Genomic DNA, 8,584 nt, shown 5'->3' on the forward strand with positions numbered 1-8,584 from the left:
ACTTGACAAAGGATTCAGGGGTTAAGAACCTGGCTGGGAAAATGCCCAAAAAAGGGAAAAAAAATAAGACCATAGAAGGTTACTTTCTTGGGGAACAGGTCTCTCCTCTCATCCTTTCAGATGAGGAAGAACAAGGCATACTGTTACAGCAAGTCAAGGGCCCTGCCTCCAGTGCCTCCAAAGTGAACTTAAATTGGGATCAGGCAATAGAAGAGCCTGAAAAGCAAGTTAGCAATCTGCTAAAGGAGAACCAAAAAATGCTGAGGAAAATAACACTTTTAAAAAGAAGCTAACTCAATTGGAAAAAGAAGTCCAAAAAGTCAATGAGGAGAAGGAGGCTTTAAAAAGCAGAAGTAGCCAAATGGAGGAAAAGGTTCAGAAGGTCACTGAACAAAATAGTTCTTTAAAAGAGAGAACTGAGTTCAGGGAAACTAATGACTATGAGATAAACCAAGCAGCTAAAAAACAAAACCAAAAATTTGAAAAAAATTGAAGATAATGTGAAACATCTCATTGGGAAAACAACTGACTTGGGAAATAGATCCAGGAGAGACAATTTAAAAATTATGGGACTACCTGAAAGTCATGATCAAGAAAAAGAGCCTAGATGTTATCTTTCATAAAATTATCAAGGAAAACTATCATGATATTCTAGAATCAGAGGGCAAAATAAACATTGAAAGAATCCACCAATCACCTCCTGAAAGAGACCCAAAAAGAGAAACTCCTAGAAATATTGTGGCCAAATTTCAGAGTTCCTAGGTCAAGGAGAAAATACTGCCAGCACCTAGAAAGAAGCAATTTGAGTATTGTGGAAATACAATCAGGATAACACAGAATCTGGCAGCTTCAACATTAAGGGATCAAAAAGCTTGGAATAGGATATTCCAGAAGTCAAAGGAACTGAGATTAAAACCAAGAATCACCTCTCCAGAAAAACTGAGTATAATGCTTCAAGGGAATAAATGGTCATTCAATGATATAGAGAACTTTCAAGCACTCATGATGAAAAGACCAGAACTGAAGAGAAAATCTGAGTTTCAAACACAAGAATCAAGAGAAGCATGAAAAGGTAAACAGGAAAGAAAAATCATAAAAGACTTTCTAAAGCTGAACTATTTACATTCCTACATGGAAAGATACTATTTGTAACTCTTGAGACTTTTCTCAATGTTTGGGAAGGTGGAAGGATTGTATGCACATGCGCGCGCACACACACACACACACACACACACACATAGATAGAGAGTACAGATTGAGTTGAATCAGAAGAGATGATATCCATAAAAAAAAATAAAAATTAAAGGGTGAGGGAGGAAAATACTGGGAGGAGAAAAGGGGAAATGGATTGGGGTAGGCCATAACTCATAAAAGAGATAAGAAAAATCTTGTTCAATGGAGGAGAAAAGGGAGAAGGAGAGAGGGGAAAAGTGATACTTACTCTCTTCACATATGGCTTAAGGAGGGAATAACATGCTCACTAAATTTGGCAAGAAAATCTATCTTACACTACAAGAAAGTAGGGGAGAAAGAATTAAGTGGGGTGAGGGGAATGATAGAAGGGAGGGCAAATGAGAGAAGGGAGTAACTAGAAATAAACACTTTTGGGAGGGGACAAGGTCAAATGAGAGAATAAAATAATAAGAGGGGATAGGGTAGGATAGAGGGCAATATAGTATTACACAACATAATTATTATGGAAGTCTTTTGCAAAACATAGTCTGTATTGAATTTCTTGCCTTCTTAGTGGGGATGGGTAGGGAGAGAGGGAGGGAGGGAGGGAGGGAGAGAAGCTGGAATTCAAAGTATTAGAAATGAATGTTGAGAATTATTATTGCATATAACTGGGAAATAAGAAACACAGGTAATGGGGCAAGAAATTTCTCTTGCCCTACAAGAAAAGTGAGAAGATGAGGATAAGGGAAGGGTGGAGTGTGATAGAAGGAAGGGTACATTGAGGGAAGGGGTAATCAGAATGCAAGGTTTTAGGGGGTGGGAGGAGGGGAGAGATGGGGAGAAAAATTGGACATGTTACAAAGTGATGTGAAAGCAATTAGTATTAAAACAATTGACTGAATTAATTCCTGAGACTAAATCAGAGACATCTTTAGTTTGGGGATAAAATTTTAGTCTAAGTTTCTTAGAGGCAGGTAACCTTGGAAAAAATTTGGCATTGATGGAAAAGTTAAGGTTTTAATGGTAAATTTGATTTTATGATTGTTATTTAATCAGGAACTAGAACATGTATAGAAGGGTATGTAAGCCACTTAAGACTTGCCTCAAAAGATATTCCTTAGTCAATGTGAAATTATAGTCATATCTGAAACCTGGTTATTGGAACTTGCTATTTTAAGATTCTATGGGACTATTAACTGACTGTTCTTCTGAGTCTAACTCCAGTACGGATAGCAAGAAAGGTGGTCTTAGCCTCTAATCCCATGATGCCAGTAAACTTGTGAGATGCTGGTATGAACTTCAAAAGATGATCTCATAAGAAGGATGGGAAATTGGTTGTTCAGCCTGGGCTGAGGTAGGATTCTCCTGACTCAATTTCTCCACTGACACCTGGTAGACTTTAAGCCTGACTGAATGCAAGTTGACAATCCACTCCTGCCTGGAATTGACATGAAGTTGGGGAGATATTATTTCCCTGCAATGTTCCTACTCTTAGTGGCAATTTCCTATAGTCAAAAGGTTTGTAAGCACAATACCAGATCCATTAAATTATAGATTGTTGGTAGGGGAACATCTGAGGTTAAGTCTAAAATTAAGCTATTAAGCTTAGGACTTTAGACCAATAAAAATGTTAGAGTCCTTTAATTCTTAGTAATAGTGTGGAGACAATTAGGTCAAGGGCTTGTGAAGTTAGCACACATAGTTATTATTTGTGTCTCGGTTAATGTTAGAAAAAATTTGTTTGTTGTCTATCTTGTAAATGCTTTAAAAGAAGTATCACCCGACCAAAAGTCAGAATTGTTTTATGTGATATGAACTGTGTTAAAAATGAAAAAAAAAATTAGGAAGGAGATGACAGCAACTTATCTCAAGAATAATACACTTTGATTATGTAGGATTTATTCCAGAAATGCAGGGTTAATTGAATATTAGGAAACTCCCAGCATAATTGACCATATCAACAACAAAACTAAGAGAAATCATATGATTATCTCAATAGATGCAGAAAAAGCTTGATAAAATGCAGTCCCCATTCCTATTAAAAACACTAGAAAGCATAGAAATAAATTTAGTCTTTCTTAAAAATAAGTAGCATCTACCTAAACCTATCAGCACACATTATATGTAATGTGACTAAGCTAGACAAATTTCCAAATAGGTTGAGGGTAAAGCAAGGATGTCCATTATCATCACTGTTACTTAATATTGTACTAGTTATGTTAGCTTTAGTAATAAGAGAAGAAAAAGAAATTGAAGAAATTAGAATAGGCAAAGGAGAAACAAAGTTATCATTCTTTAGAGATGATATGATGATATAGTTAGAAAATCCTAGAGAATCAAGTAAAAAGTAGTTGAATTAATAAACAACTTTAACCAATTTGTAGGAATTATAATAAACCCACATAAAGCACTGGCATTTCCATATATTACTAACAAAGTCCAACAGCAAGAGAGAAAGAGAAATTCCATTTTAAGTTACCGTAGACATTATAAAATATTTAGTAGTCTGACTGCCAAGAGAAACCCAGGAACCATATGAACACAGTAATGAAATACTTTTTACACAAATAATGTCAGATCTAAATAATTGGAAAAACATTAGTTGCTCATGGGTAAGCTGAGCTAATATAAAAAAATGAGAATCCTACCTAAATTAATTTTCTTATTCAGTGTCATACCAATCAAACTACCAAAACGTATTTTAAAGAGTTAGAAAAAATAATAACAATATTCATTTGAAAGAACAAAATGTTGAGAATATCAAAGACATTAATGAAAAGAAATGCAAGGGATGGTGGCCTAGCCATACCAGATCCTAAAATCTACTGTAAAGTGGTAATCATTAAACCTGCTTAGTACTGGCTAAGAAACAGAGTGGTGGATCAGTGGAATAGGTTAGAGATACAAGACACAATAGTCAATGACTGCAGTAAACTAGTGTTTGATAAACCCACAGACTGCAGCTTCTGGGATAAGAACTCACTATTTGATGAAAACTGCTCAAAAAACTGGAAAATATTATGGCATAAACTAGGGATAGACAAACATCTTACACTATATAACAAGATAATGTCAAAATAGGTGCACAATTTAGATAAAAAGACTGATACCATAAGCAAATTGGGAGAGCAAGGAATAGTTTACCTGTCAGATTTATGGAGAACAGAAGAATTTATGAGCAAACAAGAGAGCAAATATTATGAAATGCCAAATTGATGCTCTGAGTTTGATTCCATCATCTTTATTATTCTCTTCCTGCATCTCCACCTCTCTTCAGAATAAGCTCATCACTAGGAAACTCATCATCATGGAGGCTGTTTCAGCCCCTTATCAGCACCCTTAGTTGTGTTTGCCTCTCTGATTGAAGGGCTGGAGGGTGGAGCAAAATTTCTTCCTTTAGTCATCCTTTACTGAACTGATAAAAGTCTCAACTGTCTCTTGATTTGCAGTTTCAACTCTACTTTCATCATTGTGCCTTTGGTCAGATATCCTTTAGTGCTTGCCCTCATCTTTTTTTATCTTCCTTTTGTATATTGTTTTCTCTTAGTAGACTGTAAGCTCTTTGAAGGCAAATTGTCTTCCCTTCCCTTCCCTTCCCTTCCCTTCCCTTCCCTTCCCTTCCCTTCCCTTCCCTTCCCTTCCCTTCCCTTCCCTTCCCTTCCCTTCCCTTCCCTTCCCTTCCCTTCCCGAATTCACATTTTTGTTTAATAGAACTCTATGCAAAGAACCAGAGCGACGGCATGGTCCTGTCCAGCGAGCCAGGTTGGCTCTCTGAGGGTCCCTGTAGCTCTCAAGGTGCGTGGGCAGGCTGCGTGTTGGAAGGGTCCAAAGGCTTGGACATGCCCTGCAGCCCCAGGCAGGGGCAGCAGCTGCTGGCAGCAGCATGGGGTGGGCGCCTGCGGTCCCTGGACGCAGTTGGGAGCAGTGCTGGTCACACGGGGAGGGCTCCGAGGACCCCGCAGCTCTCAGTGCAGAGCCAGACTCCAGGGCAGGGGAAAGAGGCGCGGCTGAGCAACGGGCCAGGGCAGGTAGCCTGCCCTGTGTCTCAGATTGTGGGATCCTGGGTGGTTGTGACCTTGGGCCCCAGCAGGCACTAGCGGCCGTAAGTTGTGAAGGCCAGGAGACTGACCAGCAGGGTGAGGCCGGCCAGGCTCAGGGTGGCTGTTGGGGAAAAGAAGGGTTGGTACTGGATCTGGCAGTCCCAAAGTAGCATCAGCATGAGAAGCAGCAGCGGGAGCAACAGGTTGCCCACTCCCAAACGCGAGGGGCCGGTCCTGACACCGGTGGGCAGGCGAGGTGTTGGGAGACCTGCTCTGGCGGCCACATGGCAGGGGGAGGTGAAGTGAGCCCAGTGTCTGGGCATCATCTCCTAGAAGCTGTCTTTGGTAGATGAATCGAACTTGGTGTTCCTGGCCTGGAAACTGGGTCCTTTTTCAAATATTTTCTGTTTTTTATTTCACAATATGTCTCTCCCTGAAAGTCATCAAGGAGCCAATGGTATCCTGGGGCCATCCTCTAGCCACATGCTCAGAGTCATTGAGAAATTTCAACCTAAGCACCAAGAGTCCTGCCTGAGAGCTGGGGGATGGTGCTTCTGGGGATACAGTGACAGGTTCTGACTGTAAGTATGGTACCCAGTGTCTCAGTGTGGGGGCCTCAAATCCTGAAGCATCCTGGCTGTTGCTGACTGTGGATACTGCAGCCTCTCTGGACTGTGGTAGGGAGGGGGTCCCTGAGTCCTGGCAAAGCAGATCACTTTGTTCTGGGGTGTGTGTAGAGATCCAGGCTGGGCCCAGCACTAGGAGACAGAGGAATGCCCCAAAAGGACAGTCACCCTGTCCCCCACTCCCTCAATCAGGGCCATGGCACCTGACTAGGCCAGGCTACTGAGCAACTCACTGGGCCATCTCCATGTCGGACACCCCAGTCTCTCCATGTCGGACACCTCAGTCTCATTTTCTTATTTCTATCACTAGTTCCTGGTACCTGGCACATAGCAGGCAGTTAATGTATGTTTTATATCATATTGCATCATATCATATTATATATTGCCAAAGGATTAGAGACTATATTAGATTAGATCCTAATTTGAAGCAATTATGGATATGAAACCTAGAGAAGAGAAAACTTGGCTGGTACAGAAAAGATTAGGTTTTTGAAGTATCATATAAAGAAAAAGGATTAGACATTCTATTTTTCTATCAGCTCCTTCAGAGGATAGAATTAGTAACAACTTCTGGAAGCTGCAAAAAGGCATATTTTGACTTAAGGTAAAGAAAAGCTCCATAATTAGAGGTGTTCAAATGTGTTCAAAAGTGGAATGGACTGGCATGTACCTAAGTGGAAATCTTCAAGACTTGGAGGGGTGACATCTTGTTGAAGATGTTGAATAGAAATAAAGTCAAATAAATGGTACTAGACTTCTGGTCTCTTCAAAACCTAAGTTTCTGTGACATCATAGGACTTGAATTTTTCACCCATCACAACTCAGGAAACAGCCAGAATGTGACAGAGAAGTTATGACCAACATGATTAGAGTTATAGATTAAAAAAATATTTTCTGTTTTTTATTTCACAATGATGTCTCTCCCTGAAAGTCGTCCCATATGACGATTTTTTTTGAAAGGAAAAGTCAGCACAACTAATTGATATATGGAGAAATTCCCTAATCACGTTCAGTGTATAACACCAGAGAATCTCACACCTGCACAAAAGGGTAGGTTAGAGATATCTTTTCGTCTTTCTTCATTTGTGTCCCACTTGAGCTTTATAATTTTGTGGCATTTACTTTTATTTTTTGCTTTATCACTTTTTCCGTATAATTGTCATAGTTACTGTGCATACGGTTTTCTTGGCTCTGATTACTTCTCTTTGCCTCAGTTAATAGAGATCTTTCCATGCTTCTTGGTATTCATCACACATCATTTCTTAGAGCACAATAATGTCTCTTTGCATTGATGTACCACAATTTGGTTAACCATTCTTCACTTGGTGAATATTTACTTGGTTTCCAATTCTTAGGTACCACAAAAAGTGCTGCTATAAATATTTTGGACAACGTGGGAATTTTTTCCTTATATTTGGCTTCCTTGAGGTATGAATCAAGTAATGGACTGTCTGATTCAGAGGATAGGACATGTTAGTCACTTAATTTATACAATTCCACATTGCTTTCCAAAATGTTTGTACAATTTCACAGTTCTACAAATGTTAGTGCATTTATCTTCCCATATTCTCTCCAACATTGTTATTTTTGTCTTTTTTTTTGGTTGCCATTTTGTAGAATATGAGGTAAAACCTCAGTGTGTTTTGATTCATGTTTTTCTTATTATTAGTGATTTGGAGAATTGTTCATATGGTTATGAATACTTTCCTGTTCTTTTGAGAATTGTTTTTTCATATCCTTTGACAATTTATCTATCGGAGAATGGCTATTAGTCATAAACATGTACACATATTACATATACACACAAACACAAACACAAAATTGTATATACGTACATATGTATAAACGTATGTGTATATATACATATACACATGTGTACATATAAATGTGTGTGTACACACACACATATACATATATCTTAGATACCAAAATCTTTTCAGAGAAGTTTGATACAAAGATTTTTTTTCCCCATTCAACTACTTCTTTTTTTATCCTAGATGCATTAATGTTATCTTGGGTAGAAATTTTCAGTTTCAAGCAATTAAAGTTATTTATTATCTTTAGTAATTGCCTCCTTTTCTTGTTTGGCTAAGAATATATCTCTTGCCCACAGTGAAGGATACATGTCTATGCTCTTTAATTTTTAAATAGTATAATCTTTTATATTAAGGACACATGTATTTGGAATGTATTGTGGAATGTAGTGTGAGTTGTTAGTATAAACCTGGTTTCTGCAGAGTGCTTTCCAAATTTCCCTAGCAGTTTTTTAAAGAAAATCAAATAGGGAGTGTTTCCTTAGGTAACATGTTTTCTACTTTTTAGACACTGGATTATTAGGTCCCCCCATTTTTTCCTGAATTTTCCTTTGTCTTGTCTGTTCTAATGAGCTATGTATTTCTTCTTTAACTTATATCCAATCGTTTTGGTGAATGTTACTTTATAATACAGTTTGAGGCCTGGAAGTACTATTCCCTCTTTATATTAACTTGTTTTCATAATTTTTCTTGATATTCTAATTGTTTTCCCTGAAGGAATTATTATTGCCTTATTAGACTCTGAAATGTATCCTCTAGATGGTTTTATTGGTTTGGAATTGAAAGTATAAATCAAGTATGGTAACATTATGATTTCTGTTATATTGACATGGTGTAGCCATGAGCACTGAATATTACTTCAGCTATTTAGATTGTTTTTTACTTCTCCAAACAGTGCTTTGTTATTTAATCTGTACAAGTCTTTTGT

General features: G+C 38.2%; 1 pseudogene; it reads right to left on the bottom strand.

Annotated features, from left to right (window-relative positions):
- Window positions 1–5,269: 5,269 nt before the first annotated feature.
- On the bottom strand, window positions 5,270–6,040 carry LOC140526249 (transmembrane and ubiquitin-like domain-containing protein 1 pseudogene; annotated as a pseudogene).
- Window positions 6,041–8,584: the final 2,544 nt, after the last annotated feature.

This window comes from Notamacropus eugenii, chromosome 1 (assembly GCF_028372415.1).
Source record: "Notamacropus eugenii isolate mMacEug1 chromosome 1, mMacEug1.pri_v2, whole genome shotgun sequence".
Lineage (NCBI taxonomy): Eukaryota > Metazoa > Chordata > Mammalia > Diprotodontia > Macropodidae > Notamacropus > Notamacropus eugenii.